The following is a 24,862-nucleotide window of genomic DNA, read 5'->3' as shown; positions in this document are numbered from 1 at the left end:
GGAAAAAGAGCCATGCCATCCGAGATGGTGAGTGTTTACGTCCCTCCGATAGTTCACAGTAGCAATTCACCGACCGCGGAAAAAGAATAGTTCAGTATAAAGCGGATTCATAATACTACACTAAAAGGAAAATCTCGAATACATTGATACCTGCACACGAGTTCAACATGTGTGCGCCGTTTTCCTAAAGCTTCAACGCAGCGCGGCGTGACGAGAGAGTTTGCGGCGACGTGCAGCTTGCAGCCCATTCTCGCGTGATCCCTTTATGGATTCTTGTATCGTCGTTGTACGACTACCGGAAAAACTGACTAATTTATATAGGCGTACTTCAATTTCCAAAAAAAGATTGGAAATCTTTCCAGATACTCTGTTCTTACAAGGAGCGCGTGTATTGGAAAATATGATTATGTATGTACGTGCGCTGTAGTTTCTGATGCCTTTTTTTTATCTTGCCCCGTTTTTAAATACCCATAATTTCGCTAGTCTCATGATAATTTTCCTGGAATGGAAAAAAGTGTAGCTTCAGGGGAGAGTGACAAGAAGTGATGAATGTAAGATAGAGAAGACCCTGTCTGTTTATGGCCATAGCAATTAAGAGAAATTGGAAATGTTGTAGAAATGATACATTGTTAAATATTGCCATTTAAGTTGTTAATGTTATTAAAATTCTTATACAGAGCCACGTGTTACATTTTCGTCCAAGGTGGAATGGATTTTGAGTGGGTAACAGTACAGTCAGACATAAAACAAGGCGGCCGGGCGGCTGCCGTGGAGAGTTAGAGTCGTTCACTAAAGGTGCCCAGTATAACACACAGAACCTCAGAATTCTAAATGCGGCCGTATGCACAATCTGGCAATACTGCAGGATGCGGAAGTGTATGGAGTAATTTCTATCACTCTTCGCCAGCCGTTACAGGGGTGTGTGTGTGTGTGTGTGTGTTCGTCGTCTAGTGGTAAACGTCGAGATACAAAGTCGCGAGATAGACTCCTCGATGTTTTACTTTTAAATCATATTCGTGTCTGCTGATGTTACGTCTGATGGAGTCTCAATGATAATTCTCTTCGCTACATAACCAAGTAGGACTAGCACAGTCAAAACTCTGATGACAGCAGAAACAATTCGTCCCGAACAGCTGGTGGCTGCGTCAACGTCGGAACAGATCACTCTAGACTTTCTCGGCCTGTATGTACTACCGGACGCCTTCCAGGCGCCGCCCGCCAGGTTAACGCTGCGCGAGGCTGTGAGCGTATTTATCAACAGTCACTTTCTTACTTGAAGTTCTAGTGTTTAGCTTGAAGTTATGTATTGAATTTTTCATGTTGGAAACTTAATCCATTATGCCAAAACTTTTTTATTCTTCAATCTTTTTCACATTAAAGTGACACCATCGTGATAAATGAAAGAAAAACCTGTTCTGAAAATATTTAATAGATGAGAATAGAACAAAAACTCTAGGCCGTCCCATTTCTGGGACGTTGGCAAAATTAGCCATCAAAAGGTGCGATATTACCGCCAAAGCAGAAAACAAGAAACACCATGAACTAAATACACACAATTACGCTGGTGTGTAATGAAACAAAACACTTGACAACTGTGTCACAGCTACTCTGTTTGTGTACATGCCATCTTCTTGCCGTATGAAGATCTTTCCTATATTTTACTTAGCAGCTAAAGTGATTACCTGGCTCTAGTTTCACATCTGTGCTCACCTGTCCTCTCGTCCATTTTCGTCCATGTGGTCCTCTCCATTTCGGTCATTTCGGTGTTGATGATATGTTGTCTAAAATGCGCAACACCACTACTCCCCTTCAGTGAGACATTTTCATTTGGCTTTGATATCTGCATGGTATACACACGGTGCACAAACCAAATCTGTCATTTCAGTGCATAGTGGCCACCACCTTTTTTTTTTTGATCTTATCGTCCTATTAAGTGGTATCTGCTTGTCCAGCAGATCAATGCCACACATACAGGCGTTGTATTCTTCAAAGAGATGTGACATTGCAACAGATGTTTCCTTTCTCTTCGCCCGTTAGTATCTTGCAGCAGAGCTCAAAGCAGAAGCAGTACTGTAGTTTGTGGCTGCACATACTGGTGTGTATCCAAAAATCTCTCTCTCATAACTTCATTCTCTTTGTCAGATGTGTAGCTATAGAACTCATTTTCCTTCACCTTTTTTCACATCGACCTCAGGGCATGTCTCATTTTCTAATTTTTCTGTGTAAGACATGTGTATGGCACATCAACCTAGGAATGCTAATGTAACACTTCGTTTTATTATTAGGATGGTAAGATGAACCGATATTGCAGTTACTTCAGGAAATCTGAAATATACTGAATGTTAGAAGGGCGTCCATAACACACCCAGCCAACTAAATCACAATTGATTGTTGTGCAGAAACTACCAGCAGGCACACAGTTCAGCCAAATGCGAAACTGAAGAATAGGAAAACTAATCTCTTTCCAGAAAGGAAAGGTTTATTTTTTCAGTGTTCAGCTATTACAGAGCTTGTCAGTCCAAACTTTTAGGAGTAGCAACCAAGGCTGAAAGTTTCATTGATTACGTAGAAATAAATACAATATTTGAGTACTAAAAATGGATTGAGAACGTTGCTCTAGAGTTGTAAAATATTCTTAAGTGGAAAACGTTCGAATATTTGCGACACATTATTAACTTTGGGTTTAATAGAGGGATGAATGCAGCATGGACAGCTCTGAATCTTTGTATTGAGTGTAGGCGAGTATCTTTGGTCAAAAGATACCAGAAAAGGATTTTTTTGTGTCAAGAATAATGGTTCTGGCATGAAAGATTTTCCACAGGGTCAGAAGCCTGGCAATAGGATTACTCCTGCTCAAATTGAAAGCAATTATTTTACCCGAACGCGATCGATAAATACATTCAGCATTCTTATGCAGTACTAAGTGTCAACATATTTTGCATCTACACTCCTCGAAATTGAAATAAGAACACCGTGAATTCATTGTCCCAGGAAGGGGAAACTTTATTGACACATTCCTGGGGTCAGATACATCACATGATTACACTGACAGAACCACAGGCACATAGACACAGGCAATAGAGCATGCACAATGTCGGCACTAGTACAGTGTATATCCACCTTTCGCAGCAATGCAGGCTGCTATTCTCCCATGGAGACGATCGTAGAGATGCTGGATGTAGTCCTGTGGAACGGCTTGCCATGCCATTTCCACCTGGCGCCTCAGTTGGACCAGCGTTCGTGCTGGACGTGCAGACCGCGTGAGACGACGCATCATCCAGTCGCAAACATGCTCAATGGGGGACAGATCCGGAGATCTTGCTGGCCAGGGTAGTTGACTTACACCTTCTAGAGCACGTTGGGTGGCACGGGATACATGCGGACGTGCATTGTCCTGTTGGAACAGCAAGTTCCCTTGCCGGTCTAGGAATGGTAGAACGATGGGTTCGATGACGGTTTGGATGTACCGTGCACTATTCAGTGTCCCCTCGACGATCACCAGTGGTGTACGGCCAGTGTAGGAGATCGCTCCCCATACCATGATGCTGGGTGTTGGCCCTGTGTGCCTCGGTCGTATGCAGTCCTGATTGTGGCGCTCACCTGCACGGCGCCAAACACGCATACGACCATCATTGGCACCAAGGCAGAAGCGACTCTCATCGCTGAAGACGACACGTCTCCATTCGTCCCTCCATTCACGCCTGTCGCGACACCACTGGAGGCGGGCTGCACGATGTTGGGGCGTGAGCGGAAGACGGCCTAACGGTGTGCGGGACCGTAGCCCAGCTTCATGGAGACGGTTGCGAATGGTCTTCGCCGATACCCCAGGAGCAACAGTGTCCCTAATTTGCTGGGAAGTGGCGGTGCGGTCCCCTACGGCACTGCGTAGGATCCTACGGTCTTGGCGTGCATCCGTGCGTCGCTGCGGTCCGGTCCCAGGTCGACGGGCACGTGCACCTTCCGCCGACCACTGGCGACAACATCGATGTACTGTGGAGACCTCATGCCCCACGTGTTGAGCAATTCGGCGGTACGTCCACCCGGCCTCCCGCATGCCCACTATACGCCCTCACTCAAAGTCCGTCAACTGCACATACGGTTCATGTCCACGCTGTCGCGGCATGATACCAGTGTTAAAGACTGCGATGGAGCTCCGTATGCCACGGCAAACTGGCTGACACTGACGGCGGCGGTGCACAAATGCTGCGCAGCTAGCGCCATTCGACGGCCAACACCGCGGTTCCTGGTGTGTCCGCTGTGCCGTGCGTGTGATCATTGCTTGTACAGCCCTCTCGCAGTGTCCGGAGCAAGTATGGTGGGTCTGACACACCGGTGTCAATGTGTTCTTTTTTCCATTTCCAGGAGTGTATTTGGAGGGGGGGTGGGGGGGGGGGGGGGGGCAGGGGCACTGTGAGCTAGGAGCTCCTTCCCATTGCAGCGTGTATTACTTGCCAATAACTGACACACCTTTCGGTCTCAGTGTAAGAAAAACCACAGACAGAATTGCATAACTTTTGCTACAGCATAACGCATACTGCTGACTTGTAAACAAAACTATCCAGGAGGTTGTTTTTAAATCATTCCTCACGCACTTATTTTTCTGATTTTGTACCGTCAAATGTTTACTTTTCCCCATTTTTATCAAGCAGCCGATAAGAAAATTCGTTTCCAGACTAAAATGCGCTTCAGACCTGGTTTGACAACATCCTCAAGTTAGAACCAGTAGGTTTCTACAGGCGTGGAATCTGTGAAGTACGTGAGCGTTGTCAGATGGTTTCAAATAATGTTGTGGCTAGGAGAGGTAAATCGCATTGTGAAAGAAGAGATTAATTACAATTTCCACCTGGAATTACCTTCCTGGATTGAGAACCATGATCGATAACCTTACGTGAAAATCTCAAGGATTATTCAATGGTAATGACACGTGAAATAAAGTGAATTTAGCGGTATAGTTCTCTACCGACCAGAAAGTAACTCGTCGCTTACAGTTGCCAAACTACTTATATGCTTATTATATGTTGTTTCCAAGATTCATTTATACTGCCAGCAGGAAAAATATCAGCTGGTGTGTGCCTTGAGGGATTTCAGAAGTGATCACAGCTTGCATCTCGAAGACGTCGCTCCCTGTGGTCGGAATACCAAAAGCATATGTCCCTGAATTTCGTAATTTCCGTAATTAGCGTATTCATTTGTAATACTTTCGTGCACCAACTGCAAATTAAATGCAGTAAGTATAACAATTGTTTCTATTTCTGTGTCATAAGGTCGCCCCGTCGGAGGTTAGAGCCCTCCCTCGGGCATTGGTGTGTGTGTGTGTGTGTGTGTGTGTGTGTGTGTGTGTGTGTGTTGTCCATAGCGTAAGTTAGATTAAATAGTGTGTAGGCTAAGGGACCGATAACCTCAGCAGTTTGGTCCCGTAAGACCGTACCACAAATGTCCAGTTGCCATAAGGACACTGAATACTGAAAGATCATTCACCACACAAGATTAACATTTTTTTTAGCGTTCCAGTGGTTCTACTACAAGCATTGATAACACAACACGTCTCGAACATTATTCACTTCCACAATATTTTTTAAAGAACACTTGCTTTGGCACTATCCCCAAAATTGAGTAATGCGTTGGAAAAGATAACATAGAATTGATTTCAGAACGTGAACTGGAACACAGACCTTAAGCTATGACTAACGAAGTTGTGGAGGTGGTCTACCGTTCACGGAAACCATGTGCCATGTTCAAAACAGCGATCTCGAAAACGAGTGGAAAAAGCTGAATTAGCTAATACCAAAAGAGAAGCAGTTGTCAGCAGAAATTAAACAAGGAACACAGCACATTGACATAAACGTCTAGAATAAGTCACTCTGAAGCAAAATTTTCATTTCGTATATAAATACCGAAAGAAAGAAAATGGTCATGTAATTTCAGTATTACTACTCTTTATGCTTTGTCAGTGAAAGCGAAAAGCGCTTGTTTCGAAGAGCTTTCCAAGTTGCAGTACGCTTAAGCCAGAGAGAACTCGAAATAACTGGTTCACAAAGCAGAGCGTGGTGCCGAAATTCTATATAGCATCTGTGCACTGTGTTATTAATTTAGCCTGTCATCTGAGCGACGCCTGTAGGGTACTGCAATGTTCATATGAGAATTACCGAGTTGTAATTAAACGGCGTAGGTGGGCAGACTGTTGTAGAATTTGCCGAAACTGCCCATTAGGGTGTTCCAGAGAAATTTGTCCTTTGTTTTTTAACGCATAACCTCTTAGTTTATTGTAGGATGTTAAAACAGATGTAAATAAAATTTCAGAAACGTTGGACGTCGGCAACTCGCGCCGACTTGTAAATGGAGCATGTCAGCTTGGCAGTCCGCCTCTGTGTGTTCGTAAATTGTTAGTAAACATATTGCTGTTAGTCAGTGAACATGTTGAATGACGTATTGTTACGAAAAGTGTATGCTGCAATGAAATGTTCAGAACCGTCTTCCGATGGAAATGTTGTGGCAGTTTGATTTTATAATATCCGTCAGCTGAATTTAACTGTCAACGAACATGCAAATCTCACTACTCACGAATGCCTTGTCCTTAGGGTAAAGGTGCATGTACCTATCACATCTTTGCATAATAGTGTGAAGGAACTAGGAGCCTACACTAATGCTGGAGAGAGTTACAAAACATGCACAAGACACTAACGTATTTGAACTGCGCCGATGAGTTAGTCAGCAAGTTAGTTTGTTTGACATTGCATAAGGCGATGAACCCCAAATGATGAAAAGAAATATAGACATAAATTTCTTACAACCACAGAGAGCGAGACAGTTAGGCCTGGGCGCTTAGCTGGAGTGGGCAGAGAGGTGTCCAATAGAGGAGAGGTCGCGACTCTGTTCAGCAAGGAAAGAGACTTGCTAAATATTTTTCCATGCTAACTCCATCACCCTATGTACCCTTATAGAACGTCTCATCTTCTGATGTCAATCAAATTTACATGCATTTGCAGGATTATTTCCCATCTGTGATCTAGAATATACAATCTGAAACCAGTGAAACAGCAATGCGGAAAAATTTCATTACTCCAAAATTAATATCAGCTCTGTGTGTTACTTAAGTATGGGAGATTCGAAGTTTAGTGTAGAAGCTGCCATTGAGACACTTTCTTGTACGAAATTAATCAGTATCATATGCAAGTCCTCGATTCAAATAATTCGTTCGGAAGGAGGGTGTGGAAGCTATGAAAGCTAATTTACAAGACAGTGTGTCGTGTGTTGTGGCATCACTGGAATGGAGAACTGCTGCCTGCTTCACATGATCATAAATCAAAGGAACATCTTCCGATAGTTACTGCTCATGGAAATAAGAAACAAGTTAGTGGTGGCAAAGATAAGAAAGTTCCTCAGGATGCCAACAGATGGGGCTGTTTGGAAGGCGATTGTACACTGAAATCTCGAAGATAAGGCGCACTTTCTTTGTTGTGACGCTGCGGGTTCGAATACAGGTCATATCAAAGCCGCCTGCGTGCTTCTCAAACAAAAAGTTAATACAAATCTGCTTATTTTTTCTTGGTGCCATCAAGATTATGAACTGCTGTTAAAATACATGATGTAAGTAGGTCAGTCTAGTCAAAACAAATCCTGATGTTCCACTCTTCAAAATGTTCCGATATTACTGGAAAAGGGCCGACCCAGATAAAACAGTGGTATAAAGGAAACATCGCTCTGCACTCGACTCTCTCCGAAATTGACAACCCGCTCGCGTCTTACGGAACTGAACTGACCAAAGTAGTTGTCAGAGATGACTATCGCGACTTGACAGTTTTTTGTGTTATTTGCAGGTGGAGACACAAAGACCTCCAGGTGCCATGTACAAGCGTAAAAGTGAAGGTAGCATTTCTTAGTTCGCAAAAGAATCTACCCTATTTCTCGGGACACGCAGCTGTCCGTGCCCTGCTGAGTCTTAATGCCAAACTACCACTTCGTCGGCTTATAGCTGAGACTTAATTTCTGCCTGTGGAAGAACTGCTTAACAGTGGGTTAATTGCATCAAATGTGTGCAGCCCACCAACAACAGACCCGTTATATGCCAATTAATCGCAGCAAAATGCTCTGTGGTTGTATCTTTGTGCCAGTGACTTTCTTTTGCAGCAGACTGTCGCCCCATTGTGGAGGCGAGAAACGAGTTCTACAGTTTACCACACAGCTGTTCACGCCCACTCCCTACCACTATCCGTCAAACGCACTGTGGATGTCTCTTAACTCACGACAGTGAGATGTAGATATATATAGTTACAGCATGATTATATGATGATTGTGCAAATTTTCAGGGATGGTGGAGAACAGTAATCGTATGAATTTGAAGTAAAGGACTCTAGTCCGGAAAAAGAGTAGAGAGTTATAAGCGAAAATCTTTCTGATACCTCTGACACTGGACCTATTCCATTGTCAGCTAATAAGTTTCCATATTTTGTGAATACGTAGTATGGACGTAAGTAAGAAAGTCTTGTGAATATGGACAGTCAAATGCACATCTGAGAAGCATCTCAGCATCACGCCCAGCTTGGTGTTTCGGTTCTCCCTGTCAAGTGTACTGCACGTTGCAAAGCTCCTTTTCACTGTATTGGCAATTCATGTACTCGTGACGAGTAGATGATACAAGTCGTTCTTCCACTATTTATAGACTGAACGGCAGGTTTGCTTGAAGACTACATCTTATAGTTACTTCCGTCAGCGTTTTGGGTATGCTTCTTCCGCCTCCTGATAACTTCTTGTTTGCAAAAGCTAGAATCGAACATGCAGTGCATGCATTCGCTGGTTATATTTTAAACAGATTTTTGAGCTCACATTTTCTGCTGTTGCATGCGCTTTCCTTCACAGTAGCATTTCTTGATTTGAAACTTTGTTGATCTTAGTTTACGAAGTTTCCCTATGGATGGGCATGTTTTTAGATTCATTTCTGTATTGTTGTCTCTTTATTAGTGAGGTTCTCTCTTGGGAAGAGTCCCAATGACTGATCTGAAGTACTTATTTTCTGTGTCTACAACTATAATGAAGATATACTGCCTGCTCATAATGTTTACAGTGCAACCACTGGAGGCAGTATAGTCACTGGAGACGCTCCAGATATGTGAATTACGTCTGGTAAATGACGTTTTCAGTTCTCAGTTGGCCTAAGACAGACCAACACAAGTAATTGACAGTTCTTGATTTATGATGTTTAGTTGACAGTCGGTGTATCTGAGCATTATTAGTAACCATGTTCCATCTTGTTGAGATCAGTTGTCTTGCCAGTGGTCTGCATCTTCCCCACACGATACTTTGACGCCATGCCAGGGAGCACCTAATGAGGACGTCGAGCTACGGCTTCCAAATATCTCGTTCAGATTGGGCGTTCTGCCAGAGATCCGCTTCTTCCCAACTTGATGGCAACTGATGGCTGGGAACATCATGAGATTAAACCTACGCTATAGTCTCCAGACCTAGTTACCGATATGCTAACACGACTCATTCACATATCGTGTGTGTATTCCAGCCCTCGGCAGCTGCGTTTTCGAGACACCAGCTGTGCTCACTTCCCAGCCTCTTACAGGAATCCATTAGCTGGTATTCCTCATACTAGTGGTGTAACTGATTCTTTGCAACAACGCAGGATATGTTTGGCAACTCTGTGACCTACGAGTTACTTCCTGGACGAAGAAGAACTATCTTGCTAAATTCACATGCTATATTTGTGTAACTTCCACCAAAAAAGCTGAGTGATACTTGCACAAGGTGTGAAATAAGGCTATTAATATATGATTTCTAGCCCAGGAAAGTTGTTATACACGATAGTCGCAACTATCTCGTCGTTTACATTGTGATTTAACTGTCCTAGCCACCTCTAGGGCAGTAAGGGAGACAAAAATGTATATCGCTTTGCAAGCTGTGTGGTAATGTGGTCGCCTTTAAAATGGAGGCTGCTTTGGTGAGTGGTTTCAACCTCACTGAAAGCTAGCTTTTTAGCTGTTTCGTGATATAGCTACAGGGAGCCAAATCTAAAATCAACAAGTGAGTCTTATTTGTTTGACATGCCACATTTTCATACTACTTGAGTGACCCACGTCGGCAAGTGTACACAGACAGTTTTGAAGTCCAGAGTGAGTAATTCGTGTCAATATAGGCACATTCAAGTTAAAGACACCTTAAATTCTATTGAAATAGGCTTTCGTCTTAAGGTTATTTTGGTATTCTGTATTCCACTTATTTTAGTACAGTGCATATTTTAAGTGTTCCTTTAGTGTCTTGGAAGAAAAAAAAACAGTGAACATCAGAGGGAAATAAACCATCACAATACATCTTCGTTTATGTAAAACGGTCTGACAATACTCAGATAATTTACTGTTTCCACGCCCGTCGAAACCTACTGGATCTGAGTTAAATATGCCTACAAATCACGTGGGGAGAGTATTTTCGTAGTGAAAGGGAGTTTCGTGACCGTTTTTCGTTATGGAAGGAGATTGGAACCATTTGAGGGCGTACCACGAGAGGACTAAATACATGAGTAATTAGCCAAATAATTGCTGGATAGTTTTGTTTGTGAAATCAGCACAGTCCGTTTACGTGTACCAACAACACCTGATGCAGTTTTGTCGGTCGTTTTCTGTAACACTGCTACCAAAAGTGCCTAAAGTTGTTAACAAATATCAGCTGACATGGACGCACCCCTGGGGAGGGGTATGTACTACACAGAACCCTATTTTAGTCGGCCGATGCAAAATGCTTTCACTTCCCTCCGCTAGATGTCTTTTTTTTTTTTTTGGACAGCTAATTAATTTCTTTTTAAAAAGTTACATAGAGGTTATGACTCGCCACTAGTAACAATATCGCACAGGAATGCTCAGTGAGCTAACTGAACATATTCCAGGAAGAATGCAGTAACAGTCACTGCTTCGACTTTTGTTGCTCTGAATCAGAGCATGCGGTACTTCTACTCCCAACTCCTGAACCTGGCTTATTCAATGCAAATATCGCGCAAAACTTAAATGGTCGCAAGTAGTCACGTGTCAGTTACCATCTTCTGGAATGCTGAAAATCATTCATGCCAGAACGATTTTTGATAAGAATAAAATGCTTTTCTGACGCATTTTGTGCAAAAGCACTCACCCCGTTCACACAATACAAGTTTAGCGCTGCCTCTATTGTACCCCAAAGAGAGTAATACGTTGCCAACGATGGACCTTTTTGATCATGGGACTATTTTACAAGCTCTAACAACATGGAGTTTGTGTTGTAGAAATGTTCTTGTGAAATACAAATACTTGAAATTAATCATTTAGATTAAAGGTAACCCCCTCAACGAAAAGCAGAAGCGTCGCCTTGTTGATAGGCACACACGAAATGGGGAAAAGTTCCTAGCTTCAGTATTTTATCCTTTGACGAGCTAGAGCAATAGAAGTGATACAGAGTAAATAAAATCCGAAAGTTAGCACCTTTTCGGGCTTTAGTGTGTGCCTAGCAGCAAGTCAACACTTTAGTGTTTTTTGCGGAGTGGTCTCCTTTAATCCTGAAGTATTTACATTCATAAGTTTCAAGTATGCAAACACCAACACTGAACTGGAAGACGAATAATCCAACGTGAAATTAGGAAGTGACAGTTGCTAAACACACTCCTCGGACGGCGAGTGACGTCAGCGGCGAGCTGCAGTAGCAGCGGCGCTGCCACGAGCTGTTTCGCCGAACTTTTTCTGCACGTACTCGCTGGAAGGTGAAGCGACAGGCGAAATGTATGGAATGGAGTGAACTCTAAACTCTACATCCACATTGCTCGGCGCTTACCACTTCGTTCTACCGACGATGGGAGTGGAATCTGGATTTTGTTTATATTTCTAAACCATTTGCGTGTTTCGACACTTCCTACTTTTTTAAACAGGTGGAGACCGAATTTGCAGGAGGCTTGGCCAAAGTGTTCACTTTACCTGACAGAATAAGGGAGAGGCACACGAAGGAAACTTACTAGGTTTATTAAATTTTTAATTTTATCCCAGAAAAAGGGTCACATCCGAACAATAAAAAAATGTACGGCCAAAGTTACGTCCTTGTCACTCCACTGGGAGGATATCATTGCTTGGTCGGTCCTGCAACAAGTTGCCTAGGAAGTACGTAAATAACATTTTGCAGGTAGTGATGTCGGATGATGTCATGTTGTCATAGTAGGCAGAGCCTGGAACTACTGCCCAATTCCGCGGTAGAAGAAATATGGAGCAGAAACAGAATTTCGCGAAGTGCGTTTGTCACTTATTTATGCTCTCTGCCCCTTGTACTTTCTCCAAACTCTCACGGCCTCCAGAAGACCTTACACGTGAATCTACCTGTTTTCACGTGACTGACGAACGCACAGAGTCGTTAAAACAGTTTCAGGCCTTTGTTCAAGTTGAATCCTGTGTTTGCAGCGGGCACTATCTCGTGTACTGGAAAGACTAACTCCAAGCTTTGTTTCACGCTTCTGCAGCCAGTAGATATATTTGCAGATTCGGAAATACATCAAAAGCTAAATAACCCTTGGAACCGTTTGTACTTCTAATTTCCAGATTTTGTCATTCGAGTATTTAACAACCGACTTAAGCAAATGCAGAGATGAAAACCTCTCCCAGATACGTCAGTTAATAAACGATGTGAAGCAACAAAAACCGTTGCAGACATTTACGTGAGACATGCACATGTCACTAAGAAGGAGAAAGTGGATTTGACTTTAAAAATCAGACACTTTCAACCGTTAGAAACAATGTATTTCGGCGCTCAAGTTGCTACATCATTGCGTAAATTGAAACTTTGATGTCTCTTTCTACAACGAGGCCACAGTTCAGATCGGTCACCGTCTTCCTCTCCCTAAACCTGTCGTGAAGAATGTGGGTTTGGAACCTCATAAAGTGAAAGCTATTCAAATAATAGGACCTTAGGTATTCCAACAGAATTACACCGAATGATGATTATTAAGGAACTCAGAGGTTGATGCACAAAGTAATTCAGTGTAATATCTGGGTTTTGTGTGTAAGGAGTACCCTGATGGAAAGATACTTCCATCCCTAGCAAAATTCGTATAGTGTGTTTTGTGTCTGCCACATTAAAGTGCTGGTGTAGAGCGAAAGTTGTCAACCACTAACCTAATGCAAACTGAACAAAGAAGCAGACAGGGCGCTAATTTGTGGCTTCCTGCATACGAAAAGGCTTATGGTACAAAATGACTACTGTTCATTTCTGGTGCACAGGTCCTTAAAAGATAGCATGTATGATAGAGAGGACATTAGTAAATCATACTGACAACCTTGTGTGTGCTGCAGGTCACGAAAGTACATTGGCGGGTGTTTGAGAACAAACTATAATTTTACGTTGTTAGTTGCGTATATTTTAGCGAAATATTTCCCATCGAAATGTTGTCACGGATCAACGGTGGCGGTTGGGGAGGGGCGTCGTAGGAGGCAGTATGTGCCGGGTAGTTGGGACATTGAAAGACGAAAAAATTTAAATTTAAGTCTTCAGCGTTTGCGCTGTGCTAAACTGTAGTTACCGGTTTCGTTTTATTTCCACTGGTAAGTGCGAAGGAGGGCCATGGTTCATTTCTGTTGCAGTGCTATCCGAAATCGTATTTTCGCTCTACCGTTTCGCGTTTGCTTCCTTCACTACAACGGGGTCGGCAACGCTACCCAAGCCCCCCAGGGGGTCCACAACTCTTTTGTGGATACGTGCGTAGCGAGCACTGGACCCCGAGCTAATGTGGCCCTCCTTCCTTTCTGGGCTGCATACCCTCCCTTTCCGCATCCTTCCCCGTCCCCCATCTTCGCCCCCCCCCCTCGCCCTGGCTCTTTTCTTCCCTTTCTCCCCCTCTGGGAGTATGGTTTGTGCCTACGTCCGGAGACGGACGCTCGAAACTGTTACAAATTCCTTGCTTTCTACACTTGCAAGTCTTCGTCCTTCCTCTGTCCTTCTCTTTTCCTTCCCTCTTCTCTTTGCCCTTTTCTCCGCTGCGGCGTTAGAGACCCCTCTTCTTTCCTTTCCCTTTCTCTGTTTTCCTCCCTGTGCGTGTCTGAATGCCGACCCACGCACTTCCATGTGTAGCCGGTGATGGGGTAACGCGTAATTCCCCGCCCCAGGTAGACAGGTAGGACACGTACGTACCCCCTGGTAACGGCCAGGCCCAGGGAGGGGTGATTACCCGAGCTGATACCTTCCGAAAATGCCGATTGGTCCCTCCGTCCGTTTGTCGGGAGGTGTGACCTGAGGTGTGAACAATCACCTAAGGCAGGAGTGCCCTCAGAGAGGTCCCCCACAAGGGAGGAGCGCGCCATCGGAGACCCCGGTAATCATGGGGGATTCTTCTGCAATGGTTTCCTCACCTTCCACTATGTCTGCTCACAAGCGTAAGTTCACAGAGTCTAAGCCACAGACAGTTCTTCCATCATTGCCACAGTTCCTTGTTGTTTCTCGGTCTGACGGTCACGACTTCTCCACGGTCAACACCTTTCATTATTCAGAAAGGTGCCTCCCCCTGCGGGTCCGGGGTAAGAATAGGCCCGAGGTATTCCTGCCTGTCGTAAGAGGCGACTAAAAGGAGTCCCTCCCCCTCAAGGGGGTAGTTAGCGCCTGCGTCCGGAGACGGACGGTTCCACGACCTCTATTTGCGGTCATTTTGCTTTTTCACTTCTCGTTTCTTCCTTTCTTTGGTTGGTTCCTTTCTTTGCTCTTCTCCACCTCACTGTCTTCCTTACTCTTTCCCCTGCATAATCTCCTTGCCTTCTCATTGCCTTCTCATTGCCTTCTTCTCCTTTCCTTCTCATTGCCTTCTTCTCCTTGCCTTCTCATTGCCTTCTTCTCCTTGCCTTCTCATTGCCTTCTTCTCCTTGCCTTCTCATTGCCTTCTTCTCCTTGCCTTCTCATTGCCTTCTCATTGCATTCTTCTCCTTGCCTTCTCTGATCTCCGCCTCGGCGTTTGAGACACTGTCCTCTCTCTCTCTCTCTCTCTCTCTCTCTCTCTCTCTCTCTCTCTCTCTCTCTCTCCTTTTTCCTCTTCTTCCTTCCTCCCTGTGCGCACCTGAAGGCCGAACCACGCGTTCGCACGCGTTGCCGGTGACGGGGTAACGCGTAATTCCCCGCCCTGGGTAGACATGTAAGGCACGCGCTTACCCCCTGGTAAAGGCCAGGCCCGGGGAGGGGTGATTGCCTGAGCTGATACCTTCTGACCATGCCGATTGGTCCCTCCGTCTGTTTCTCGGGAGGTGTGACCTGAGGTGTAAACATTCACCTAAGGCGGGAGTGCCCTCTGAGAGAGTCCCCACAAGGAAGGAGCGCGCCATCGGAGACGCTGGCAATCATGGGGGATTCCTCCGCAATGGATTCCACTCCATCTCTCTCGACTTCTGCCCAAAAACGGAAACGTGACCAGCTACCAGTGACAAAAGTACTACCGCCTGCCCCACAGTTCCTCGTCGTTTCTCGATCTGAGGACGGAAAGGATTTTTCCTCTGTCAACCCATTCGTTATCCAGAAGGGCGTCGATGCCATAGCCGGATCTGTCAAATCCTGTACCAGGTTGCGTAACGGTACCTTATTACTCGAAACTGAGAGCGCCTTTCAGGCACAAAAACTGCTTCGGGCCACACTCCTGTACACATTCCCTGTCCGGGTGGAGGCTCACCGAACTTTGAATTCGTCTCGTGGTGTGGTCTACACTAGATCCCTCGACGGTTTGACTGACGAGGAGATTCAATCTTTCCTCGCTGAGCAGGGCGTGACGGCTGTCCATAGGGTCATGAAAAAGGTCAACAATGACCTTGTACCGACCCGGACACTTTTTTTGACCTTCGATAGTGTTCAGCTGCCATCGCGCATCAAAGTGGGCTACGAGGTTATTTCTGTTCGCCCCTATGTCCCGACACCTACGCGCTGCTACCAGTGTCAGCGTTTCAATCACACTCGCCAATCGTGTTCCAATGCGGCTAATTGTGTTACTTGTGGCAGGGATGCCCATGAGGGTGACTGTCCACCTCCGTCTCCTCGTTGTGTGAACTGTCAGGGAGACCATGCTGCATCCTCCCGCGACTGTCCTGTCTATAAGGAAGAACGCTGTATCCAGGAAATTCGGGTCAAAGAGAAAGTGTCCACCTCGGCTGCTCGCAAGCTATTGGCTAGTAGGAAGCCCACGCTGCTCCCAGCGGGGAAATACAGTACTGTCCTCGCCTCTCCTCGGACTACCAGGGAGGTGGCAACCCAGACCTGCGATCTGACCTTCAGCACCACGGTCGTCCGTTCGGCCAGTGCTAAGATCTCGCGGTCGACGTCTCCTCTCCGTCCCATCACCCCACAGACACCAGCCCCTTCATCAGCTTCTGCTAAGACGAAGACCCAGAAGTCAGATGCACGGGCCTTCAAGAAGGAACTGTCCCGTGCAGACTTCCTACGTACCTCGAACTCCCAGCCTTCGTCCGGTACTTCCACCAAACGACCATCCAAGAAGGCTAATAGGAAGCACAGTTCTCCTTCTCCGCCACGGCGCATTTCTTCTCCTGCGCCACCCGGTGGTTGCCGCCCCAGGCCGTCATCCCTTTCGCCTGGCCGCACCGCTGGTAGCCGAACATCTGGCCGTTCACCGGCGGAGGAAGCTCCCCCTCCCGGCCATCTTCCCAAGATGGCCGATGAACCTATAGACCCAATGGACGATGACTGTCCGCCTACTGATAGCGGCGGCAGTTCTCGCTCGAAGCCAGGCCCTCAGCGGCCTTCGAGGTGACCCCTTCTTTCATCTTCCTTTTTTCTTACGATGGCACTTATTCACTGGAATATTCGCAGCATTAGCTCCAACCGAGGGGACTTGCAGTTGCTGCTTCGCTTGCACCGTCCGCTCGTCGTAGCCCTCCAGGAAACGAAGCTATGCCCATGCGATCAAATTGCCTTGGCACACTACACCTCTGTGCGTTTTGACCTACCCCCTGTGGTAGGTATCCCAGCTCATGGAGGGGTTATGTTGCTGGTGTGGGATGATATTTACTACGATCCCATCACGTTGCACACCGGCCTGCAGGCAGTTGCCATCCGCATTACTCTCCCCACTTTTACATCTTCCATATGTACCGTTTACACTCCATCGTCGTCTGCCGTTACCAGGGCAGACATGATGCAACTTATTGCTCAGCTACCTGCACCATTTTTGTTAACTGGAGACTTCAATGCCCACCATCCCCTTTGGGGCTCTCCAGCATCCTGCCCGAGGGGCTCCCTGTTAGCAGACCTTTTCAACCAGCTCAATCTCGTCTGCCTCAATACTGGCGCCCCTCCTTTTCTTTCGGATACATCTCACACCTATTCCCATTTAGATCTCTCTACATGTACTCCCCACCTTGCACGCCGGTTTGAGTGGTATGCACTTTCTGATACTTATTCGAGCGACCACTTCCAGTGTGTTATCCATCTCCTGCAGCATACCCCCTCTCCGTGCTCATCTAGTTGGAACATCTCCAAAGCAGACTGGGGGCTCTTCTCTTCCAGGGCGACCTTTCAGGATCAAACATTCCCAAGCTGCGATAGTCAGGTCGCACACCTCACGGAAGTCATTCTCTCTGCTGCTGAATATTCCATCCCTCACCCTACTTCTTCTCCACGTCGCGTACCGGTCCCCTGGTGGACCGCAGCATGTAGAGACGCTCTACGTGCTCGTCGACGTGCTTTACGCGCCTTTAAACGCCACCCTACAGTGGCGAATTGTGTCAATTATAAACGATTACGTGCACAGTGTCGACGTATTATTAAAGAAAGCAAGAAAGCCAGCTGGGCTGCTTTCACAAGCACCTTCAACAGTTTTACTCCTTCATCTGTTGTCTGGGGTAGCCTGCGCCGGATATCTGGCACTAAGGTCCACTCACCAGTTTCTGGCTTGACGGTCGCGAATGACGTCCTTGTGGCCCCTGAGGCTGTCTCCAATGCCTTCGGCCGCTTTTTCGCAGAGGTTTCGAGCTCCGCTCATTACCACCCTGTCTTCCTCCCCCGCAAACAGGCAGAGGAGGCTAGGCCACCTAACTTCCGCTCCTCGAATCGTGAAAGTTATAATGCCCCATTCACCATGCGGGAACTCGAAACCGCACTTGGCCGATCACGGTCCTCCGCTCCAGGGCCTGATTCTATTCATATTCAGATGCTGAAGAACCTATCTCCTGCGGGTAAAGGTTTTCTTCTTCGTACTTACAATCGCATCTGGATTGAGGGACATGTTCCCGCATGCTGGCGCGAGTTATTGTTGTCCCGATTCCTAAGCCGGCGAAGGACAAGCACTTGCCCTCCAGTTATCGACCCATCTCGCTTACCAGCTGTGTCTGTAAAGTGATGGAGCGAATGGTTAACTCTCGATTGGTTTGGCTGCTCGAGTCTCGACGCCTACTTACCAATGTACAATGTGAATTTCGTAGGCGCCGGTCTGCTGTTGACCATCTGGTTACCTTGTCGACCTTCATTATGAATAACTTCTTGCGGAAGCGCCCGACCGCGGCTGTGTTCTTTGATTTGGAGAAGGCTTACGACACCTGTTGGAGGGCGGGCATTTTCCGCACCATGCATACATGGGGTCTTCGCGGTCGCCTCCCTCTTTTTATTCGTTCCTTTTTAATGGATCGACAGTTCAGGGTACGTGTGGGTTCTGTCCTGTCCGACACCTTTCGCCAGGAGAATGGGGTACCACAGGGCTCAGTTTTGAGCGTCGCTCTCTTCGCCATCGCGATCAATCCAATAATGGATTGCCTCCCAGCTGATGTATCAGGCTCCCTTTTCGTGGACGATTTTACCATCTATTGCAGCGCGCAGCGTACGTGTTTCCTGGAGCGCTGTCTTCAGCGTTCTCTTGACCGTCTTTACTCGTGGAGTGTCGCCAATGGCTTCCGTTTTTCTGCCGAGAAGACTGTCTGTATTAACTTCTGGCGCTACAAAGAATTTCTCCCACCGTCTTTACGACTTGGTCCCGTTGCTCTCCCATTCGTGGAGACAACAAAATTTTTAGGTCTTACATTTGACAGGAAACTTAGTTGGTCCCCACATGTGTCTTATTTGGCTGCCCGTTGTACCCGTTCTCTTTCCTCCGTATTCTCAGTGGTATGTCGTGGGGAGAGGATCGAACCGTCCTCCTTCGCCTATATCGGTCGATCGTCCGCTCCAAGCTGGATTATGGGAGCTTCGTATACTCCTCTGCACGGCCATCCATCTTACGCCGCCTCAACTCCATTCAACATCGGGGTTTACGACTTGCGATCGGAGCGTTTTATACTAGTCCCGTCGAGAGTCTTCATGCTGACGCTGGTGAGTTGCCACTCACCTACCGGCGCGCTATACCGCTTTGTCGGTATGCCTGTCGGCTACTGGCAATGCCTGACCACCCGTCTTATCGTTCCTTTTTTGATGACTCTCTCGACAGTCAATACGGGTTGTATGTCTCCGCCCTACTACCCCCTGGAGTTCGCTTTCGTCGCCTCCTTCAACACCTGAATTTTTCACTCCCTGCCACCTTTCGAGTGGGCGAGAGCCACACGCCACCTTGGCTCCAGGCTCAGGTTCGCGTCCACCTTGACCTCTGCTCACTCCCGAAGGAGGTTACCCCCGATTCAGTCTACCACTCCCGTTTTGTCGAACTTCGTTCGAAGTTCATCAATATGACCTTCATTTATACAGATGGCTCTAAGACCAATGACGGGGTCGGGTGTTCTTTTATTGTCGGGGCACAAAGTTTCCAATATCGGCTCCATGGCCATTGTTCGGTCTTCACAGCTGAGCTCTTTGCCCTCTACCAGGCTGTCCTTTACATCTGCCGCCACCGACATTCTGCATATGTCATCTGCTCCGATTCCCTGAGCGCTATCCAGAGCCTCGGTGATCCGTACCCGGTTCACCCTTTCGTGCACCGGATCCAACGCTCTCTTCAGCAGCTGGTGGACGTCGGTTCTCCGGTTAGCTTTATGTGGATTCCTGGCCGTGTCGGTATCCCTGGGAACGAAGCTGCAGATGCCGCGGCCAAGGCTGCGGTCCTCCAGCCTCGGACAGCCTCGCATGGTGTCCCTTCGTCAGATTGTAGCAGGGTAATTTGTCGGCGCATTGTCTCGCTGTGGCATGCCGATTGGGCTGCACTTTCAGACAACAAGCTTCGGGCCTTGAAAGCTCTACCCGTGGCTTGGACGTCCTCCTCACGCCCTTCTCGGCGGGAGGAGGTAGTTTTGGCCCGGTTGCGAATTGGCCGCTGCCGGTTCAGCCATCGCCATCTGCTGACGGCTGCGCCGGCGCCGTTCTGCCCATGTGGGCAATTGCTGACGGTCCGCCACATTTTAACGTCGTGTCCGAATTTTAACACCCTACGTCTCGATATGGGCCTGCCATGTACTGTAGAAGCCATTTTAGCGGATGACCCACGAGCAGCTGCTCGCGTTCTTCATTTTATCAATTTGACAACCCTCTCAAAGGACATTTGATTATGCTGCTTTCTTTTTTAATCCTATGCCTGTCAGTATGTCTTTCATCGTGTTCTCCGTTTTGTTGCTGTTTTAAACTTGTGACTCGCGGTGTATTCCTAAAGTAGTCTGGGCGCTAATGACCGTTGACGTTGTGCGCCCTAAAACCACAAAAAAAAAAAAGGTGTCGACGCAATTGCAGGTCCTGTAAAGTCTTGTTCCAGATCACGGAATGGCACCTTGTTGCTAGAAACAGTCAGTGCCCTCCAGGCACAAACATTGCTGCGTACCTCACTACTACACACCTTCCCTGTCTGGGTGGAACCGCACCATACTTTAAATTCCTCGCGTGGAGTCGTTTATACACGCTCCCTCGATGGATTGTCTGACGAAGAAATTCAGCACTACCTGTCTGACCAGGGCGTAATCGCTGTTCATAGGGTTATGAAAAGGGTTGACACGAACATCATTCCAACCCGTACTGTCTTCTTGACATTTGACAAACGCCCTTCGAAAATCAAAGCAGGCTATGAGATGATTACCGTTCGCCCTTACATCCCAAACCCTACGCGTTGCTATCGGTGTCAGCGGTTCAATCACACCAGCCAGTCCTGTTCCAATCCGGCCAAATAGGTTACGTGTGGCAAGGATGCCCATGAGGGTGCTTGTCCACCTCCATCCCCTCGCTGCATCAACTGTATTGGTGACCACGCTGCTTCCTTTCGAGATTGTCCCGTTTTTAAGGACGAAAAGCTCATCCAGGAAATTAGAGTAAAGGAAAAGGTGTCGACCTTTGCTGCTCGAAAATTATTCGCCAGTCGACGGCCCACCGTGCCTCAGACAGGAAAATACAGCACTGTCCTTGCTTCTCCTCGGCCAACAAAGGAGGCGGCCACGCAGACTTGTGACCTCACCTTTAGTGCCACGGTAGTCAGATCGGCCAGCGCAAAGATCGCCCGTTCAACCTCACCACTTTCGCCTGACCACTCTCTGGCTCACCCATAGTCGAGTTGTGCTAAATCTCGAGACCAAAAGTCACACACCAAGACTTCGAAAAAAGAGCATACTCGTGAAGAGTTTATACGTACCGAAACATCCCAACCATCGGTTCCTCCTTCCTCTAAACATCATACTTCCAAGAAGGCTACAATGAAACCCAGTACCTCTCCTTCTCCGCCAAGGCGTGTCCCATCTACAGCACCACCTGGCGGATATCGCCGTCGGTCGTCTTCTGTGTAGCCGAGGTGCACTGCTGGTGGCCGATCAACCGGCCAATCGCTGTTGGCAGGAGCTGCTCCTGACCAACCTATGGATCAGGATCTTCTGCCTTCGGCTGAATGCCACTCCATGCTGTCGGTCGCAAGCTCTGAGCAGTCGTTGAGTTGACAGCGACCTTGGTCACATTCCTCCATTTTCTGTTCAACCTATGCCCATTATCCACTGCAATATCCGCGGTATTCGAGCCAATCGGGATGAATTGTCGATCCTCTTACGAATCTACTCGCCGGTCATCTTCTGTCTTCAGGAAACAAAGCTGCGTCCCCATGACCGCTTTGTTCTCCCTCATTTTCAGTCCATCCGATATGATCTCCCCTCTGTTCAAGGCACTCCAGCACATGGAGGACTCATGATTCTTCTCCATGAAACTCTGTTATCACCCAAATCATTTAAACACTTCCTTCCAAGCTGTCGCCGTCCGTCTTTCCCTTTCTGGATACACGTTCTCTCTTTGTACTGTATACATTCCATCGTCCACACCAATGGCACGAGCTGATCTCCTTCATCTTCTTGGTCAGCTTCCACCCCCGTATTTGCTGGTTGGGGACTTCAATGCCCACCACCCGCTTTGGGGATCTCCACATCCTTGTCCACGTGGCTCACTATTCCTAGACGTCTTCCACCAAGCAGATCTAGTTTGCCTCAACACTGGGGTCCCCACATTTTTGTCTGCCTCCACGACAAATTTATCTCATTTCAACCTTGCGGTCGGTACTGTTCCGCTAGCTCGGCGCTTCGAATGGCTCGCCCTTGATGATACACACTCGAGTGACCACTTTCCGTGTGTCCTTAGACTGCAGCCTCAACAGCCCTACGTGCGCCCGCGAGGCTGGAAGTTTGTCCAAGCTGATTGGACACTATTTTCGTCTCTAGCGACATTCGATGACCGTCACTTTCCCAGCGTCGACGATGAGGTCACACATATTACCGACGTTATTCTTACAGCTGCGGAACGTTGAATACCACGCACCTCCGAATTGCCCCGGCGCCCCCCAGTTCCTTGGTGGAACGAGGCATGCCGTGATGCAATACGTGAGTGGCGACGTGCTCTTCGCGTTTTCCACCACCATCCTACTTTGGCCAACTGTATCCGCTATAAGCAGCTCCGAGCGCGATGCCGTCGTGTCATCCGCGATAGCAAGAAGGCAAGCTGGAAATTCTTTATTAGCTCGTTTAACACCTTCACTCCCTCCTAGGAAGTTTGGAGTCGGCATCGACGGTTCTCAGGCGCGCCTGGTTTCTCCCCGGTCTCTGGGCTCACTGTCGCGCATGACACATTAGTGGACCCCGTCGCAATTTCTAACTCGTTGGGTCAGCACTTTGCCGAGATTTCGAGCTCTTCAAATTACCCGCCAGCGTTTCTCCCGAAGAAACGTGCAGCTGAAGTGCGACCTCTTGCTTTCTCCTCTCAAAATCGCGAAAGCTACAATACTGTTTTCTCCATGCGGGAACTCCAACATGCACTCTCTTCTTCTCGCTCCTCAGCCCCAGGACCAGATGGTATCCACGTCCAAATGTTGCTGCATTTATAAACCCATAGTCTGCGTTACCTACTTCGCCTTTATAATCGAATTTGGACCGACAGTACTTTTCCCAGACGATGGCGGGAAGTTATCGTCGTTCCTGTTCCGAAACCTGGAAAGGACAAACTTCTCCCCTCTAGCTATCGGCCCATTTCTCTCACGAGTAGTGTCTGTAATGTTTTGGAGCGTATGTCGAATTACCGTTTAGCGTGGTGGCTGGAATCCCGAAGTCTTTTAACACCTGCCCAATGCGGATTCCGAAAACATGGTTCTGCAGTTGACCATCTTGTTGCTCTCTCCACTTATATCATGAACAATTTTCTCCGGAAACGCCAAACGGTAGCAATATTTTTTGATCTGGAGAGAGCATACGATACCTGTTGGAGGACAGGCATCCTCCGCACACTGTTCTCTTGGGGCTTTCGAGGTCGTCTGCCCCTTTTTCTTCGCGAATTTATGGCAGAGCGCGTATTTAGAGTGCGGGTGAACACTACTCTCTCCCGTACTTTCTCCCAAGAAAACAGGGTACCCCAGGGCTCCGTGCTGAGTGTTGTACTGTTTGCCATCGCCGTAAATCCGATTATGGATTGTATCCTTCCTGATGTCTCGGGCTCCCTCTTTGTGGACGATTTTGCGATCTACTACACCTCTCAACGGACCAGCCATCTTGAACGACGTCTTCAAGGATGTCTCGATCGCCTCCACTCTTGGAGCTTCGAAACCGGCTTCCGTTTTTCTCCCAGTAAGACCGTTTGTGTTAATTATTGGCGACGTAAGGCATATCTTCCGCCCTCCTTACATCTAGGTCCTGTCAACCTTCCGTTTTCAAACGTAACTAAATTCTTGGGTCTTATGTTTGACAGAAAACTGTGCTGGTCCTCCCACGTTTCCTATCTTTCGGCTCGCTGTCTGCGATCCCTTAACACCCTCCTGGGGAGCGGACCGAGTGGTCCTTCTCCGCCTCTATCGCGCCTTAATGCGCTCGAAATTGGACTATGGAAGCATAGCCTACTCCTCTGCTCGGCCGTCTATTCTTCGGTGTCTCGACTCTATCCACCACCGTGGATTACGTTTAGTGTCTGGACCTTTTTACACCAGCCCTGTGGAAAGCCTTTATGCTGAGACTGCTGAACCTCCGCTGTCCAATCGGCGAGCAGTCCTTCTGAGTCGTTATGCTAGCCGTCTGTCTTCCATGCCTGCTAATCCAGCCCATGACTTTTTTATCGACGCCTCCTTTGATGCAGGGTATGCAGGCCGCCACTCCTCCCTACTACCACCGGGAGTCCGCTTCCGTCAACTGCTCCATTCTCTTTCCTTCCGCTTTCCTAAAACCTTCTTGACAACTTGGGGTACAGCACCACCTTGGCTCCGTCCCCGGATCTGCCTGCTCCGTGACCTTTGTCGATTTCCCAAGGATGGTACCCCTTCACTTGTTTATCGTCGGGAATTTGCTGCCCTTTGTGCACAAATGACGGACGCCACATTTATTTACACCGACGGCTCGAAAACATCGTTAGGTGTAGGGAGTGCCTATATTGTTGGCGACACCCAAAATCCCTTTCGGCTTCCCGAACAGTGTTCGGTTTATACTGCGGAGCTTTACGCTGTTCTCCAGGCTGTCCACTACATCTGCCG

This window comes from Schistocerca nitens, unplaced genomic scaffold (assembly GCF_023898315.1).
Source record: "Schistocerca nitens isolate TAMUIC-IGC-003100 unplaced genomic scaffold, iqSchNite1.1 HiC_scaffold_380, whole genome shotgun sequence".
NCBI classification, from domain to species: domain Eukaryota; kingdom Metazoa; phylum Arthropoda; class Insecta; order Orthoptera; family Acrididae; genus Schistocerca; species Schistocerca nitens.
The sequence above is the reverse complement of the archived record's forward strand: the minus strand, read 5'-3'. Positions refer to the sequence as shown.